Raw genomic sequence first — 18,105 nt, 5'->3', positions numbered from 1 at the left:
ACGTTGGGGTAGATATCTTCATCCTCGCTCTGCAAACGGCCACAGCAGCTTTAGTTAATTAGTGGGGGTAGGAAACAAATAAGGTTTTACTGTTTCCTACTTTGGCGGGTGCCCTCACCGGAGCATAAGGGGATGTATCGCTGCATAGAGGGGAAGTTTTTGGTGTTGGTGGAGGGGGAAGGGGAGGAGCACAGCACCAAGGACTTTGCATAGGGGGAAAGCGGGGGCATGGATATAACTAAGCATGGCGGAGACCGAGATAATGGCCGGTCTGGGGGTGGCCCAATGAAGGCCTGGCATAAGCAATAACCGCGGCCCGCAAGGCCAGCATGGCGGAGACCGAGATAATGGCCGGTCTGGGGGTGGCCCAATGAAGGCCTGGCATAAGCAATAACCGCGGCCCGCAAGGCCAGGGGTGGGAGGAGGCGGCAGAATACTGCACGGAGCGGCAGTAGCCACGGAGGCGTTCACGGAGCGGGATGCCAGTGGCGGGTGTTCCCCTTCACGGAGCGGAAGGCGGGATTGGCATTCACGGAGCGGGATGCCAGTGGCGGGTGTACCACCTTCACGGAGCGGAAGGATGGAGGGCTGCCGTCTCCAAAAAAGCATTGGGGTGGGAAGAACAAGGAAGGTACCGGTGAGGGCATGGCATTTAGCTAATGCCAATTGCGTTTAAGCTGCTGCAATATAAAGTAATAATGTTATAATGTTAATTTTGGCTGTGGCCGTTTCTTCCACTTAATAAAAGTTATCCTGGTTTACCTACTCTGTTGTTGCGTGGTCAAGGGTGGGAGGGGCGGTCATCCGTGAGCTACGGCGTGCCAGAGTTAAGGAGGCCCTGCCTCTCGAGGCAAGGGCCATATAACTGGGCAGACGTGCTGTAGGCAAGAGGGAGGGGGGGCACAGCCTAGGTGCGGAGAGGGGCGGACAATGGGACTAGGGGCCAGTTCAAACCTGAGCATGAGACAAGGAAGGCGGCGTCTCTGAGCTCAGGTACTTAGAGGTAGGGCAGGGTGGGGGGAGCACATTTGCAGCCTGGAAGCGAGAGCAACCCTCCCACCACCCCACAGCGCAAGGGGACACTGGGATTGGGGGGATAAGTCGTCACAGCCATAACAAAAGGAACAGCGGGTGCCCTCACCGGAGCATAAGGGGATGTATCGCTGCATAGAGGGGAAGTTTTTGGTGTTGGGGGAGGGGGAGGGGGAAGGGGAGGAGCACAGCACCAAGGACTTTGCATAGGGGGAAAGCGGGGGCATGGATATAACTAAGCATGGCGGAGACCGAGATAATGGCCGGTCTGGGGGTGGCCCAATGAAGGCCTGGCATAAGCAATAATCGCGGCCCGCAAGGCCAGGGGTGGGAGGAGGCGGCAGAATACTGCACGGAGCGGCAGTAGCCACGGAGGCGTTCACGGAGCGGGATGCCAGTGGCGGGTGTTCCCCTTCACGGAGCGGAAGGCGGGATTGGCATTCACGGAGCGGGGTGCCAATGGTATACCACCTTCACGGAGCGGAAGGCGGGATTGGCATTCACGGAGCGGGATGCCAGTGGCGGGTGTACCACCTTCACGGAGCGGAAGGATGGAGGGCTGCCGTCTCCAAAAAAGCATTGGGGTGGGAAGAACAAGGAAGGTACCGGTGAGGGCGTGGCATTTAGCTAATGCCAATTGCGTTTAAGCTGCTGCAATATAAAGTAATAATGTTATAATGTTAATTTTGGCTGTGGCCGTTTCTTCCACTTAATAAAAGTTATCCTGGTTTACCTACTCTGTTGTCGCGTGGTCAAGGGTGGGAGGGGCGGTCATCCGTGAGCTACGGCGTGCCAGAGTTATGGGTTAGGTTATGTGGAATGAATAAACTTTGGATTCTGAACAGATATCCCAGTGCTTATTAGGGAGGAAGAGTGGGGAGAAAAAGTGGTGCGGCGTGCCTGGGTTATGGCCAGACAGGATGAAGAGCAGCTCAGCATTTTTCCCCCCACTTCAACTCCTATTGTAACTGGAAAGTTTGGTTTTTTTTTTGGAGTATTTCCAGAGCCTGCCACCTTGATCTGGGATGGCTCAAATCTGTGCCGCAACCACAATTTATGGCTTCAAAAGCGCTAGAGAAAGTTATTGGGGGGGGGGGGGGGGGGAGAGCTTGGCACTGTCCTGCGCCACTTTCGCCAACAATTTCCCAGAATTGCAGGCTGGGGGCCGGGCGCGGCTGCCGGCATTGCGTAAAAGCCCGCACGGAGACCACTTCCACCGGCCCAGACACGCCTCGCTCCCTCGGTTTCTCTTGGATGGATAAGATGCAGCTGGAGGCCCCCACCCCCGCCGCTGAGTCAGCGCCGACTCCGGGAACTTCAGCTGCCCCCCCGCCTGCGGGGGTCCGGCCCGGGGTGGAGAGGAGGAGGAGGGGCTGCCTAGAGGATCCCCGGCCTCCCAAGGGAGGGAGGGAGCAGGGCGCCCGCCATCTTACAGCTCCTCCAGGAGGGGGCACTCTCCCTCCCTCCCCGGCTCCGCGATGGATGGCGGCGGGAGGGGATCGCGATGTGGTGGGGGTGAGGGGCACCGGCAGGATCTGCTGAGATCGCGCCTAGAGATGGGGACTTTCATCTGATTCGGAGGTTTCAGAAGTCTTCAGCTCGTTCTCTCTTTGCTCTTTCCTCTCCTTTGCTGCTCTCCGGTGCTCTTTCCTGGACTTTTTCTCGGGAAGTTAGTGGGAGGGGAGAGCCTGCGTGGGCTGCTGCGGGAGGGAGGGGTGGAGTTACCTCCCTCCCAGTCCCTGCTTCCAAGGCTCTGACATTCTTCAATGTATTTCTTTCCTCGTTGGTGTTAAAAACCGAGGGCCTCTGTCTGCTACGCCATGGAAACTCCCCACCGAGCCCAGGGACTGATACACGAGCCGACTGACTCCCGTAACGGAAATGCATGAGACCAGCCCTAGGGCAGAAGCAAGTGGAGCAGTCTTCAAATCCACAGACTTGGGTAAGTCGCTAAGTTGGCTGGGCATTTGTATTTGTACCTCTTTCTCTTCTCCTCTAAACCCTCTTTGTGTTCTTTCTCTCGCTGTCGTTCAAAATGCTTTCATCCTCCTCCGTGTGCTGTCTCTTCTCTTGGCAGGGTCAGCTCTTCAGGGAAGGGGGGGGGGAGTGGCTCACTGGCCGGCCGTTTTCTTTCTGGCAGCATGTGGCACACCTGGTACCAGAATTCAGGAAAGCATGGGACCATCAGAGAGGATATGGGGGAGAGGTAGGGAGTGAAACTCAGAGTAGGAGGTCCAAGTGGGCAGCTAGGATGGGCTGTACGGTCTCTTTCTGCTGTCATCTTTGCTCTCTCTATGATGGTGGAGTCAAGGAGAGTGTCAGGAAGGGAAGAAGGTGGCCAGCCCAAGGTTGCTGGTTGGCCTTTCCTCCAGCAGGAACAGAAGTAGTTCTTGGGTTGAGAGAAGCAGAAGATCAACCCAGGAGCCAGCTCTTTGGGAGAAAAGATGAGTGAATTGACTGACAGCCCTCTACAGATGGTAAGGAAGGAGAAGCAGAGGCAGCTGTTTTGGAGGGAGGAAGGAAACTTTTTGGGGTGGGCAGTGGAGACTACCATACCCACCCCTTTAAAATCAATGTTTTATGCATATTTGCAAGCCCGACATTATATCCGATCCTTCTCCTGGTCTGTAGAGGACATGACAGTGGAAATTGCGTTTGCTACTACTACCTTTGACATAGCTTGCCTCACTAATACGATTACTGGATGGAAAAAATTGGGTCAGTCCCGTGGACAGGCAGGGCGACGCGCTGGAGTGCCCTGTTGGATTCACCGATTGAAGAGATGTTTTACGGCTCTTTATCAGTTGCTGCCTGATGTGGGACTACGTGAGGTCCAATTTGAAATTCTTCATCATATTTACTGTGATGTTCGTAGATATCACATGAAACTTGCTCAGTCTCCATTATGTAGCAAGTGTGGAACTGCTGAAGGCCACTTATACCACCGATTGCTGCTGTGTCCGCGAGTGTTTTTGGAAGTCCGTTACTGAGGTGATCAATAAAAGTACCGGCTGTGTTCTCTCTAATAGGGGGCTCCTTTTGCTGGTTCATCAGCAAGCAGGTCGGGTCCCCGGTACGCGCTCTAGAGCAATGTTATGATGGCCTGCCGTACCATACTGGCTATTTGGACTGATCCATTGGCACAATTTACAGTTGATGCATGGTTTGGAAGGATGGCCATGCTATTACAGACGGAATATATGGATTTCTGTTGTGGTAAGAGGAAGCCGGACAAGATATACTGTGACTGCTGGAATGCATGCTATGCGCTGTTTCCTCCAGCTTTACAGACCGAGCTCAGCAATAATGGATATAAGTCTATATGGGGTTAATTGTGGTTCCCCGGAGGAGGGGGGGATTACTCAGGGGGAGGGAGGTTTGTAAGTGGTGTGCATGACGGGTGCTTGGGATTGTTTTGCTTTGGAGTTGCTTCTGTAGGAAAGGGGTGGTAGGGAGGGGAGTGGCTGAAGGGGAAATAAAAAGGAAATTAGGGAATGCGAACACAGTGGAAATGGTTGTTGTACGATTTGTTTTAAGTACACCACTTTACATGTACAATGTTTTCTCATTGTATTACTTTATTTTGTCTCACGAATGTGTATCGTATTCCTGTTAAAAACAATTTTGGGAAAAAAAAATCAATTTTACAGTGCCTAAAGCCCTGTGCCTGTAAGGTCTGGTACGGTGGAAGATATTTGGAGCACAGGTGAAGGACCCATGGGGTCCCTGCTTAGGGTCACATCCAGAGGTGATTTTCAGTCTGAAGGCAGGACCTGTAGCAGCCTTCGCTTTCTGCTCAGGTTGCGATGGGGGGAAAAGAAAGCAATTTGCACAGTTCATAAAGGTTCCAGGTTGATGACTTGGCAGCAAATCGACACTATTCATTTCAAAAAAGCCTGTTCAATTTCTTCAACTGGGTGACCAAAGAATTAGATCAGGCAGGGCTGGATTTAGGCATAGGCAATGTAGGCAACTGCCTCTGGTGGCAAATTTTCATAAGGCACCGCCACCACCATGCTGTCGTCTGGGCTTGCTGCCCTGCTGTTGTCACTGGAAGAAACTCAGTTTGGGTCCTTTAGACCCTGTAGCTGCCGCAGGCCTCACATACCTGTTTCCGTGTGCCGCCCCATGCAATTGCTCGATTTGCACACCTGGTGGCGCCGGGCCTGTCTGTAGCCTTGAGGTCCCTGTAAGAGGTAGAGGATGCTGGTAAGGGGGAGAAGGGAGCAGACAGGAGGGAAAGGCTGGGGAGGAATGTGAGGAAACCTCTCTGACCTTCACATTCCTCCACACACAAAATCCAACTTCTTCCATTCCTCAAAAAAAAAAAAAAAAAAAAAAAGAGCAAGATAAAAGCCCCCAAAAAGAGGAAATTATGAAGAAAAAGATTACTCTGTTTTCCCTGGCTTCTTAAGATTTACATTTTTTTTTCATCCTTGGGTGCATTCATTAAATTCAGAACATTAGTATGTGTAGTTTGGTATCACTCAGTTTCATTGTTAATCAAAACAAGTTAAGCAATTTTGTACTTTTGTTTAGGCTATTGCGCAAAAAAAATGATTGTACTTCAGGATTTACCTTAGCTTTTAGAGTACAGGCCACAAAACCCGTGCACAAATGAACTTCAAGCCAGTCAGAGACTCCTTAGAAATCCTTCCCCAAATGTTGCGGTTGTGCACTATCCTGTCACCTCATGGTTGTTTGTGTGACCGCTGCCTTGCCTCATTGCCTTACAAACCCATCACCCCTAACTCTAAGCACGCAAGTGATTGACTATTGAAAATGTGTTTCTTGTTTTGTCTTTTGATATATTTTGTTACTTTTAGCCATACTGCATTGATTTGTTTAAGCTCTTCATGCGGTGCTTGTGCCTATTTATTTTCTTGGGCAAAGTATCAAAACTGAAGAGATGATGGCTAGGGTAGGAGGAAAGACCCAGGAGAAAGGAAGGAATGAAGACTTGAAGCAGAGGTAGAAAGAAAGGAGAGATGTTTTATTGTTAGCCATTGTTAACCTGTCCTTTATTTTTCTCTCTTCGCCCAGTTCTTTCCACCCTTGTTATATGTAACTGTATTCTTCCGCACCATAGCTCCAGTTTGAAGTTTATTATGCACCCCCGTTTCATTGTGAACCAGCATGATGTGATTGTTGTCATGAATGCCGGTATATAAAAAACTTAAATAAATAAATGTTTTCAGAGAAGAGTGGATCGGGATCAAGAGGTAGGCAGTTGGATATGAAAAAGAACATTATTGGAATAGGTAAGAAGATGAGCCTAATAAGCAAAAGAACAGAACAGTAAAGAGGATGAAATGCAAGTAGAGAGTCAGCCCAGTGGAGTTGGGCAAACAGACAGGAAGAAGATCTTGAGCAGGTGCAAATGAAGTGTGGATGTCGTCTGTCTTTTGGTAGAAACGTTAGTAAGCATGTCCTCTCTGCAAACGAATTCCTTTGAACTTAGCTGATGAGGAGGCCATTGCTTGGCTTTGCAGATTTACATTTTCTAAATAGTAGAAAAGTGAAATAGATTTTCTTTCAAAAGGACAATTGTGAGAATTGGAAGGGGGGGAGTGGAAATGAGGCAAAGGTTGGCCTAATGTTTTTATTTTTAGTGTAGGATTCATTCCATAGTTTTCCCAGCTATAGTGTGTGAAGCTGGAAGTCTGTTGAAAACATTTCTAACTTTTTTGCTTTACCATTTAGGGTGTATGTGGAAGGGGCCTTGTCAAATATTTCAACCATGTGAATAACGGAATATGTAAAGATTATTAATGTGCATAATTTGTTTTCTCATGCTGCAAAAACAACAATTTAGTAGATGAGAAACAAGGACTAGTTTGTCCATCCACACCCAGTTATCATCCACATTGGGTAGATGAGCATATTTATTTTATGTATTTTTATTTCTAATCTTTCTAGTCATACTAAAGATGGTTTAATATTACATATGAATTACATCATAATAAAGCAGCATAATTAAATAAATCACAGATAAGTAATCCAACAAATCATATAAAAGAGCAAACATAAACATTTTAAATTTAGATACAAATATTTAAATAGTTAAAACTTCTGGACAATAAGAACTTATAAAAACCTATTAGCCTGGTCCCGATAAAACAAAAAAGAAAGCCATAAGACACTGAAAATTAAAAGAGCCATGTTATAGTCTCTAATACTTCATAAAAACTGAGGCAATAAGCTCCTTAATCAACTTCCTGTAATTGGGCATCATGCGGGCTGCTTTAGGGAGACTGGTCCATAGTGTGGGGGCTGCACAAGAAAAAGCCCTTTTAGTAGTCCCCTACAATTTTACTTCATATGCGGATGGAATCTGGACCAAAGCCTCTTTGGAATGTAACTCTGCAAACACTCCTTTAAATAGCGTCTGCATTATGTATGGCTTTATGAGCCAGAGGAAATGTTTTGAATTAGCTTGTGAAACAATAGGTAGGCAATGTAGGTTCTTTAAGACTGGTGTTATGTAATTCCTGGATTTAGATAATAGACGGGCAGCAGCATTCTAGATTAACTGCAAGCTCTTGTAACTTTTTATGGGTTATCCAACAAACTGAAAACTGCAGTAATCCTAAATGAGAGATTCTTAAGGCTTGAATAAGGATTGATAAATTATTCTTTGCAATGAATTGGTTTAGTTGGCCCACCTCCTTGCCATTTCCCTTTCCCTTCCATCCCTTGCAGGGAGCAGGAGAGGAGGGGGAAAGCATGGAGTGGACAGAGCAGAAAAAAGTTCCTTATCCAACCCCTTCCCTCCACTCATTATTCCCACTAAAGATGTCTGTGCAAGATGCCAACAGTTTTCTTGATGTTAAAATGTTGGCTAAAATCTTTTCTTCAAGTACATCAGAAGAAGTCATTTGGACTATTAGCTGATTAGGAGGTAAAAAAAAAAAGGCGCTTGGAAGACAAGGCCATAAAAGAAAAACTAAATAAATTTTTTGCTTTAGTCTTCAGTGAGGAAGATATTGGGGAGAAACTCTCAAAATGGTTCTTTGAATGTCATGTTTCAGAGGAACTGAAGGAAATCACTGTGGGAATGGAAAATATAATTGAACAAATTGACAAACTAAAGAGTAACAAATCACCAGAACCAGATGGTATTCACTCCAGAGTTCTGAAAGAAGTCCAGTATCAAATTGTGGACTGTTTCTAGTAATCTGTAAGCTATCATTAAAATTGACCAGTTCCTGAAGACTAGAGGATGGCCAATTTAATCTTAATTTTCAGAAAGGGCTACAGGTGATCCAGGAAACTATAAACCTGTGAGCCTGATGTTGGTGCTGGACAAAATTGTAGAAACTATTCTGAAGAACAGAATTACTGGATATTTGGATATAAATGGCTTAAAGGGGAGGAGCCAACAAAGATATAGCAAAGGGAAGGCTTGCTTTACCATCTATTAGAATTTTTTGAGAGTGTAAATATATTTATGGATAAGGGCAAGCCATTTGATGTACTGTATCTCAGTTTCCAGAAGACATTTAACAGAGTCCCTTAAGAGAGACACCTCAGGAAAGTAAAAAGTCATGGAATAGGAAGCAATGTCCTGTTGTGGACAGGTAACTAGTTAGAAGATAGGAAGCAGGGAGTAGGACTAAATATTCAGTTTTCCCAATGGAGGGAGGTGAATAGTATAGCATCCTAAGAATTTGTACTGGGGCCCAGCAGTTTTAACATATATTCATATAATTCAGCTTGTGAAGGAGTACAAATTAAGGCTTCCGAGGCAGAGCCCAATTTTAAACATAAAGTTGTGACATGCACTTTTGCAGTTCCAGTTCCAGATGTCAAGCTACCTTGAGATAGCAAGCAGGGTCACCAAGGGTTAAAGGACAGTCTGTTGAGACTGGGGCCACATTACTGGTCAAGGATTTTGGGTATGGAACATTGGCAGAGGCAACAAAGCAGATGCTGGGAATAGGACAGGTTAAAAAAAACAACCCCTAAACTTTGTGAAGGGTGAGCCATATTGGAAATTAACGTGGTCCAAAAAATGGTTGTTAAAAGTCATGCCTTTTTACATTGGGCAAAGAAAAAAGCATGGATGGGATCAGGTGGCGAAGGATTGCGCATAACTCAAGAAAAGGCAATTGTAAGATGGATGCAGTGGAGAGGAATAAAAGAGAAACAAGCTAATTCCTAAGCATTTGCAGATGAAAAAGGAATGGAGAAAGACGGAAAAAAGTGAACAGAAGTCAGCAGTCATATGGGGGAGCTGAATGAGGCATAAACAGAGCATGGGGAAATAATATCCCAATGGGAAAGTTTAGTTAGGAGGGATGGGATCTACCTAACAGACATGGCTTTAGTCATTTTCAATTTAGATTTCAGATGGCAATTGAAGTTTACAAAAGAATCCTAGATTGGGGGGTTTGTCCTAGTAAGGGGTTATTGGTTCCTCATGTGGCGGCAGCTCACCAGCCAATAAGGAAAATGAAAATAGGGGTGCTCATGTGCCATTAGATAGGGGCACCTGGGCTGGTGATGGGTATTAGCGTTTAGTACATTGCGAATAGCCCTCAAATAGGAAAACGCAATATAAGGCAGGAATAAATAACCCTAAGGCTGTGTGAAGCTTGCTGGGCAGACTGGATGGGCCGTTTGGTCTTCTTCTGCCGTCATTTCTATGTTTCTATGTAATAATCTGGAAAAGGGAGAGCAAGGTGATAACATTTGCAGAGGACACAAAATGATTCAAAGTTGTTAAAACATGAGTGGATTGTGAGGAATTGCAGGCGAACTTAACGAGGCTAGAGAACTGGGCATCTAAATGACCAGATAAAATTTAATGAAGACAAGTGCAAAGCAATGCAAATAAGGAGAAAAACAAATCCAGACCGTAGGGTATACAATGCTGGGTTCCAGATTAGGAGTTACCACTCAGCCCAAGGAGCTTGGAGTCCTTGTGAAAAACACTTTTTATAATTATCAATTACATTCTTTTGGCCACTGCTAGATGCTAAGAAATTTATTCAGAAAGAATAGAAACCAAAACAAGGGAATATAATAATACCTCTGTATTCATCCATAGTGCCATCACACCTTGAGTATTGTGTGCAGTTTTGGTTGCCATATCTCAAAGATGTAGCAGTACTAGAAAAAAGCACAAGAGGGCAACACACTTGATGAAGGGGATGCAGGTTACTGCTCTTCAGCTTTGAGAAGCAAGGTCTGAGGGGGAATATGATGAGGTTTACAAAATCATGAGTGGTATAGAACAAGTTAATAGGGAGAGGCTACTTATTCGATCCAACAATACTAGAACTAGGGGAATTTGCATGAAACTAGTTGCAGGTTTAAAGCAAATTTTAAATTATATATTTTTTCAGTCAACAAACAAGCTATGGAATTTGTTGCCAGAGAATGTGGTCAAGGCTAATGGCATAGCTGAGTTTATAGAAGGTTTAGACAAGCTTCCAGAGGACAGATCCATGAACTAACAGTTAGACTTTGTTTTCTTCACTTCATGCTTTTGGAAGTGAGAGATGGAGATTGGACTTTCCTGTTAGGATTTTATGAGTGGTCTTCAAATAATGCAGTCTGCCCACTGTTGGATTCAGGATGCTGGGCTCAGTGGACAATTCTTATCATGGTGCTGCTTCTATTCTTATGTTTAAAAAAAATATATATGCAGCTGGGAACTTGGAGCATGAAGTAGAGCCAGCCTCAGTGCACTGTGGGGTTTTTTTTTTTTAATTTTGTAGGATTCCTATGTAAAATCACCAGTAATACAGTGAACCTAGCTGTTTCTTGTGGCAGACTAAACGCATCTGTAACTGAGTGCGGGTGCAGTGCTGTATAAACTATTAAAAAATACAACCTTAGCGTGAACTTAGTGCTTCCAGTCTCTCCACTTTTTACAACTGAGGATCCTTTGTACTTATTTTAGGTGCCTTAAATTCTGTTACTGTTTTAGCCTTCACCACCCACTCTGGGTGGGTGTGCCATACCTCCACCACCCTTTGCATGAAAAACATATTTCTCAACATTGCATTTGTTCTATTACAGGAAATCAGCTTACCTCTTTTTCAGTCTAAATTTATAACGGCATACACTATTGGCAGTAATGAGATGAAAAATGTTTCCTCATGAAACTCTGTGCAAGATATTTTATGATCCTGAGAGCCATTTGTTTATGTTCTCAATAGCTGGTTGAGATATTACCCTCTGCTGGGATGCCCTTTTTAATAACATTTACCATATCCCTGTGAATTTCAGTTCAGCGCAGTTTGGAAGCTTCCTTTGTGGTTTAATTTCCATCATAATAGTCCGGCTTACATATCCCACTTTACAAGGAATTGTCGCTGAGCATGCTTGGTATCTGGAATTACTGGCAGCTTTTGTAGAAGTGGTTGGAACAAAAAAGCGTGTAGTTGCTTTGCTCAATATCAGGCTGATACAGTACAGTGCGCTCCGGCAGAGCATACTGTTTACGCGCGTTTTCGATGCGCTATCTTTACCCCTTACTCAGTAAGGGGTAATAGTGCGTCAAAAATGCGCGTCCAACACCCCCCCCCCCCCCCCCCCCGAAACTAATAGCGCCCGCAACATGCAAATGCATGTTGATAGCCCTATTAGTTATTCCCGCGTGATTCAGTACTCTGGTACAAGAGTCGGGACGCGCGCACCCTAGGCATCAGGATAAAATGGCGGAGTTGCATCGTCGAGCCGGTCCGGGAACGCCGGATGGGAGACGGCATGGAGACGCCATGGTAGCTAGCCGTCCATCAGACCTGGAGGGAGTCGCTACAGAGGTAAAGAGGGCAGAGTGAGGGCGTCGAGCAGCGACAGACGCGGGTTTGAGAACCAACGCCAGCAAAACTGAGCGTCGGCTATCAAACTTGCTGACAGCTGCCACTCCTGTCAAAAAAGCACTAGGGATGAGCTAGTGTCCCTAGCGCCTTTTTTTTTTTTTTTTTTTACCGCGGGCCCTAATTTGAATATTTTTTCTTTACTGAATCGCGCGCCCGTATGTTAACATTTCCTGCAGCAGAGGAAGCCAATCACCTTCACATTTACAATTTAATAGCCCTGACAAGTACTTTATTGACCTGAGAAATAGATGTTATCACTGAAAGCATCTATAATTACATAGAAGCCTTGTAAAAATAAATTTGCTATAAAACGTTTTAATTATATGTTCGTGAAATCATATTTAAAGGGATAATCATGTAGTGTTGCTTAACATCCAATAGAACAAAAATAATGCAACAGCATGTGGATATTTACCTAAGCAGTCTACTTTTTTATGTATGGAAAATGCTGAATTTATGCTAAGACTGACTTTTCAAAAGATCTGATTCCTTGTTCACTATATGAATTGGGGTACAGGGAGATTCCTTCGAAAGAGGCCCCAAATATTCTGTAATAACTCTCACTAGGATGAAGCAATGTGGACGAAACAACTTGCAATGTGCTACTCAGTATATGGAGCTACGAACAAGCCGGAATGCCTCAGTGTCGGAGCGATGAGGTAGGTGCTGGAAGCCGTCGTGACATTTAACCTCAGTTTGCGAGATGGAGCAAAGTGTCACACATCAGCAAAGAGCATAGCCGAAATTGAGTCCTTTTTCGGCAACAGGGTAATTTCAAAGGGGCTTTGGCCACCGCATTCGCCATATCTGACACTACCAGACGTGGAGATCCTCCGGGGGGGTCGCCATCTTGCCTTTGGAGTCGTCTGCGCCATTTCCCCCTCCCGACCGGTATGCGCAGGGCAGGCCAGAGGCCCGAAGCACCTAACTTAAGCGCTTAACTACGGTTTGAGCGCACATGGCGCGCACATCTAGGTCGTCAGCACATCAATGCGCACAACTAGGCCGCACGCACAAACTCCGTTGTCTGTGCGCATAACTTCTACACATCCGACGCCCACAACTAAGCGCATCCACGCACATAACTCCACGCACAGACGAGTTTTTAAGCCCTACACGCGCATAAATAATGGCACCGCCATCCAAGAAAGCCAAGGGACCCTTCCTTTGCTCAACCTACCACTTAAGAGCCGCGCAGCCTGAATTTATTTATTTATTTATTTATTTATTTATTTAGCACTTTTATATACCGATTTTCCAGTAAACAGAATTACTAATCAAGTCGGTTTACATTCTAAACAATAACCATGACAAGAGGATGTCTTACAATAAACAGGTAGATTGAACTTGGATAAAAATAATAATTGGGGTTAACAACATAAAGTAAAAGATATGGGGCCTAATGTAGACTGGAGTTAAGAACGGGTGTGGGCATAAGGCTAGGTTTTTAATATTTCTCTCTGGGGGTTACCAATGAAAGGTATTTGAATCCCTCCTGTGCCAAAGTGTGAACAGAACAAGGGAGAACCAAATCAAGACCCTCTACAGCCAGAAGAGGGATCCGGAACCACTGATGATGGCACTCCGGACCTAAGTATTTTCAACTCTGTGCCCCCACAGGAAAATTCCTCTGGGGCTACCACTACAACCCCTCCTGGGTGGAATTTTTCAAAGGGCTGCAAACCTTTGTCCAGGCACAACCAGCCCCTGCTGCCCACCCGACTCAAACCCTGCCGGAAGCACAAGCTCTTCCCGGCACCTCCCAAGTTTCTCGAGACATGCCTCTCCTAACCAAGAGCCCCCATGATGGGGATCCAGACACCTCAGATATGTTGTGTCCGTCGGTTCTCGACGCCCTCTCTCTGCCCTCCTTACCTCTTTGGCGCCTCCCTCTTCGTCCGCGGGAAGATTGGCTGCCGCAGTGTTCTTCTGCCGAAGTCCTCCGGCGTCCCCGGACTGGCTGGACGCTACAAACCGCCATGTTTCCTGGAGGCCTAGGGGTGCGTGCACGGCGCGGCCCCGACTGAAGTACTGGCGATGGCGCGAACCTCGGGGGCGTCCCCCGAAGATGATGTCACCTGCGACAGATATATAAGGTCTTAGAATTTGCTAACATATCAAGTTAGCAAGGGTTACTCTACCGAAGCTACTCTGCCTCCTCGGACTTACTAGGGGTACCTGCTTCTTGGGGGCCTCGCTCTCTCCTTTGTTTTGCAGGTGACAGTCTGGAACCGGTACTCGCTCCTTGAGGGCCCTCGTTCCCAGACTTACTCGGTACTCTCTTCTGCCTGGAAGTCGTCACTGCCAACTAAATTAGTGAGTTACCATCGCTCTCTCAGAGCTTTCCCTGGAACCAGGTACTCGCTCCTCGAGGGCCTATACTTTCCAGCTCTTGGGCTTCTATGAGACATTGTGTGAATGATACCATCTGGTTCAGTACATGAACTCTGCTTCCCTGCCTACTCACTATATTTCAGTTTCTCTACAGCTCAGCCTTTCAGTATCTGAGGGACTACAGCCCAGCCGGGCATTCTAGCTCACTACCGCCACCTCTGGTGGTTCAGTATACTGTCTAATAAAAGAACTAGTGTGTGTCTGTCTCCATACTCTGAGCCTGACCGGTGGTCCCTCTCGGGATCTTCCCCCGGGGGTGTGCTCATCTGCCACCGATCCAAGGATCCATCCACAACTCTCCTAAATAACAACGGATTGCTAATTCCAAGCAGACTGTTAACTCTGAATAGAACAGATTGCTAACTCCGAATTGCAGAACAAGATGAGGAAACCGACTCCCTGGAAGAAGGAGAAATTCCCCCAGGGATGGAGCCATACTGGACCATACACTGATTCTTCCACAAGGATGAATTACCAGCCCTCGTGTCCCAGACTATTAAGACACTAGGTCTTCCAGGCACGGAGCCTACATCGGAACCAAGGAAGAATCCCATGTTGGTGTACCTCCGTAAGGCCTCATGCTATTTTCCTATGTTGGAGCCCATCAAGGAAATGATTTACCTGGAATGGAATGCTCCAGAGGCCAGCTTCAAAGGGGGGGGCGGGCACTGGAAGCCCTATACCCGCTGGAACCCACAGCTAAGGAACTTCTGCGCTTCCCTAAAGAGGATGCTATGATCTGTGCGGTCTCAAAACACACCACGATCCCTGTGGAGGGAGGAGCGGCACTGAAGGACACCCAGGACAGAAGGCTGGAAGCCATCCTTAAGCAGTCCTTTGTATCAGCAATGACACTACAAATTGCTTCCTGCTGCGCCTTAGTGGCACGTTCTTGTTTGATCCTCTCCAGAGACGCAACCACACCCGGAGAAGCGATGGAACCTGCGGTCTCCTTCCTCACCGATGCTACCGCAGACCTCGTGCGCACCTTAATCAGGGGTGTCGCTGCCGCAGTAGCGGCCAGAAGACAATTATGGCTCCGGAATTGGTTGGCTGCTGCAACTTCCAAAGCGAATCTCACAAAAATGCCTTTTAAAGGATCTCTCCTATTCAGAAGCAAACTTGAGAAGTTAGCCAACAAATGGGGCGAATCCCAAGTACCCCGATTACCTGAAGACAGGAACAAGAGAACATATATCAGTGCTCCTCCCTCAGAAGAACCAAGAGTAGAGGATCGCAGCGTTTTAAACCTTACAAGAACACACACAGTCCCAAGCACCTCGCCCTTCAGGAAGGTCATCCCTTTCGGAACAGGCACATTGAGAGGGGCAGGCTCCGGCCATACCCCGCAATGAGAAGATGCAGACCCATCCACAGGAAGAAGACATAGGGGGCAGACTTGCCCTCTTCTACCAAAGATGGGTTGAGATAACATCGGACAAGTGAGTCCTAACTATCATTCGAGAGCGGTACTCACTGGAATTCCAAAGCATCCCCCCAGACAAATTTATGAAATCACCGTGCCACTCCCACTTCAAGAGACTGTCAATGGAAACCACACTAGCAAGACTACTCAGCCTGAAGGCAATAGCCCCAGTGCCCATGCTTCAACAAAATACTGGCTGCCATTCCATCTATTTTATCATTCCTAAGAAAGTAGGAACATTCCGACCTATCCTGGACCTTAAGGCCGTCAACCGTTACCTGAAGGTACCACACTTCCGCATAGAAACCCTACGCTCTGTTATAATGGCGTGCAACCGGGAGAATTCTTAACCTCCCTGGACCTATCCGAAGCCTACCTTCACATCCTGGTCCATCAGAACCACCAGTGTTTCCTGCGTTTTGCGATACTGGGCCATCATTATAAATTCCGAGCACTACCCTTTGGACTAGCTACCGTCCCCAGAACCTTCACGAAAATTATGGTGGTAGTGGCGGCAGCACTGAGGAAAGGAGGAGTCTTGGTACATCCTTACTTGGACGATTGGCTGATCAGAGCAAGTCTCCAGAGGAGAGTCGCCACACGACCACCAGAGTCAAGAACCTACTACAAGAGCTCGGGTGGGTCGTGAACACAGCCAAGAGCTGTCTACAGCCCTCCCAGTCACTAGAATACCTGGGAGTCCGGTTCGATACCAAACAGAACAAGGTCTACCTTCCACTTCCAAGGAGAAGGAAACTGATGGCTCAATTACAAAAACTGTTGAAATCTACTTGCCCCCAAGGTATGGGACTACCTTCAAGTCCTCGGCCTCATGACATCAACTCTGGAAGTTGTTCCATGGGCAAAGGCCCATATGTGACCATTATAACGCTCCCTACTGTCATGATGGAATTCAGTGTCCCAGAACTACTCAATTCGCCTCCAGCTACCGACAGAGGTTCGGCATCAGCTTCAATGGTGGCTACAGGAAGAACACCTAAGCAGAGGTGTAAACCTATCCCCACCAAACTAGATCTTGTTCACCACGGACGCGAGCCTGCGGGAGTGAGGAGCCCACTGTCAGGAACTGACGGCCCAGGGACAATGGAACAAAGAGGGGGAATGGAACATAAACCACCTGGAAGCTCGAGTGGTCAGACTAGCCTGCCTACGATTCAGCCACAGACTGAGGCAAGTCTGTCGGTCATGTCGGACAATGCAGCAACCGTTGCCTACATCAACCGCCAGGGAGGAACCAAGAGCCAGTAGGTTTCTCTGGAAATAGACCCCCTCATGGAGTGGGTGGAAACAAACCTGCAAGGGATTTCGGCCTCCCACATCGCAGGAAAAGACAACATCTCAGCGGACTACCTCAGCAGAGAGAGCCTAGACCCAGGGGAATGGTCGCTAGCAGACACAGCCTTTCAGCTGCTAGTAATTAGATGGGGGCCCCCCAGCCATGGACCTACTAGCAACTCATCACAATGCCCAAGTCCCCAGATTCTTCAGCCGCAGACGAGAACCACAATCTCTGGGAATCGACGCGGTCCAGAACTTCTGTACGCCTTCCCACCCTGGCCACTACTGGGCAGGGTCATCCACAAGATAGAGCACCACAGGGGACTAGTCCTACTAGTCGCCCCGGATTGGCCAAGAAGACCATGGTATGCAGACATGCGAAGACTATTGGTGGGGAATCCTCTGCGTCTACCGCCACACAAGGACCTTCTTCAGCAGGGTCTGATCTCCCACGAAGACCCGGCTCGATTATGGTATGGCCTTTGAGAGGACTAACCTAAAGAAGCGCGGCTGCTCAAAAGCCATGATTGACACCCTGCTCCAGGCATGCAAGTTCTCCACATTGCTGTCTTGCATACGGATCTGGAGAGTATTCGAAGTCTGGTGTGAAGACTGTGGTCTCCTTCCAAGGACAGCCAAGATTCTCACGATCCTAGAATTCCTACAGGTTGGAATGCAGAAGGGGTTGTCCCTCAACTCCCTCAAGGTTCAAGTCACAGTTCTGGCCTGTTTCAGGTCCGAAGGGGATGGTATCAGACTATCAACTTATCTTGATGTGTCTCACTTCCTGAAAGGAGTCAAACAACTCAGACCACCACTAAAGTGGTCAGTGCCTCTATGGAACCTCAACCTGGTACTAGTCTTCCTAGCAGGGATTCCTTCAGACCAACAAGCGGCCTGTCTCTGTCTCTTGACCTTAAAGACAGCATTTTTTATCGCAATATGCTCAGCTTGGCACATCTCCGAACTTCAAGCATTATCCTGTTGGGAACCGTTCCTCAGGTTCACCCTGGGCACCATACAGCTACGTACGGTACCATCCTTCCTTCTATAAGTGGTTTCCCAATTCCATTTGAACCAAACCATATACTTACCATCACCAGATGAGCACAGGGATTT

At 47.2% G+C, this 18,105-nt stretch overlaps 1 protein-coding gene across 3 annotated transcripts in view; it reads left to right on the top strand.

Moving 5' to 3' along the window:
• The first annotated feature begins 2,183 nt into the window (after nucleotides 1-2,183).
• The window catches only part of OSMR (oncostatin M receptor), a 178,700-nt gene continuing 162,778 nt past the window's right edge, over nucleotides 2,184-18,105 (top strand). For 2 of the 3 annotated variants that reach the window (XM_029578388.1, XM_029578398.1), the window contains exon 1: nucleotides 2,184-2,974. The gene's annotated coding sequence lies outside the window, so the exon portion shown is untranslated. The remainder of the gene's footprint in view (nucleotides 2,975-18,105) is intronic. The other variant, XM_029578406.1, reaches the window with a different exon arrangement.

The sequence above is a fragment of the Rhinatrema bivittatum genome, chromosome 1 (genome assembly GCF_901001135.1).
Source record: "Rhinatrema bivittatum chromosome 1, aRhiBiv1.1, whole genome shotgun sequence".
Classification (NCBI taxonomy): Eukaryota; Metazoa; Chordata; class Amphibia; order Gymnophiona; family Rhinatrematidae; genus Rhinatrema; species Rhinatrema bivittatum.
This window is presented reverse-complemented; position numbering and strand designations above follow the sequence as displayed.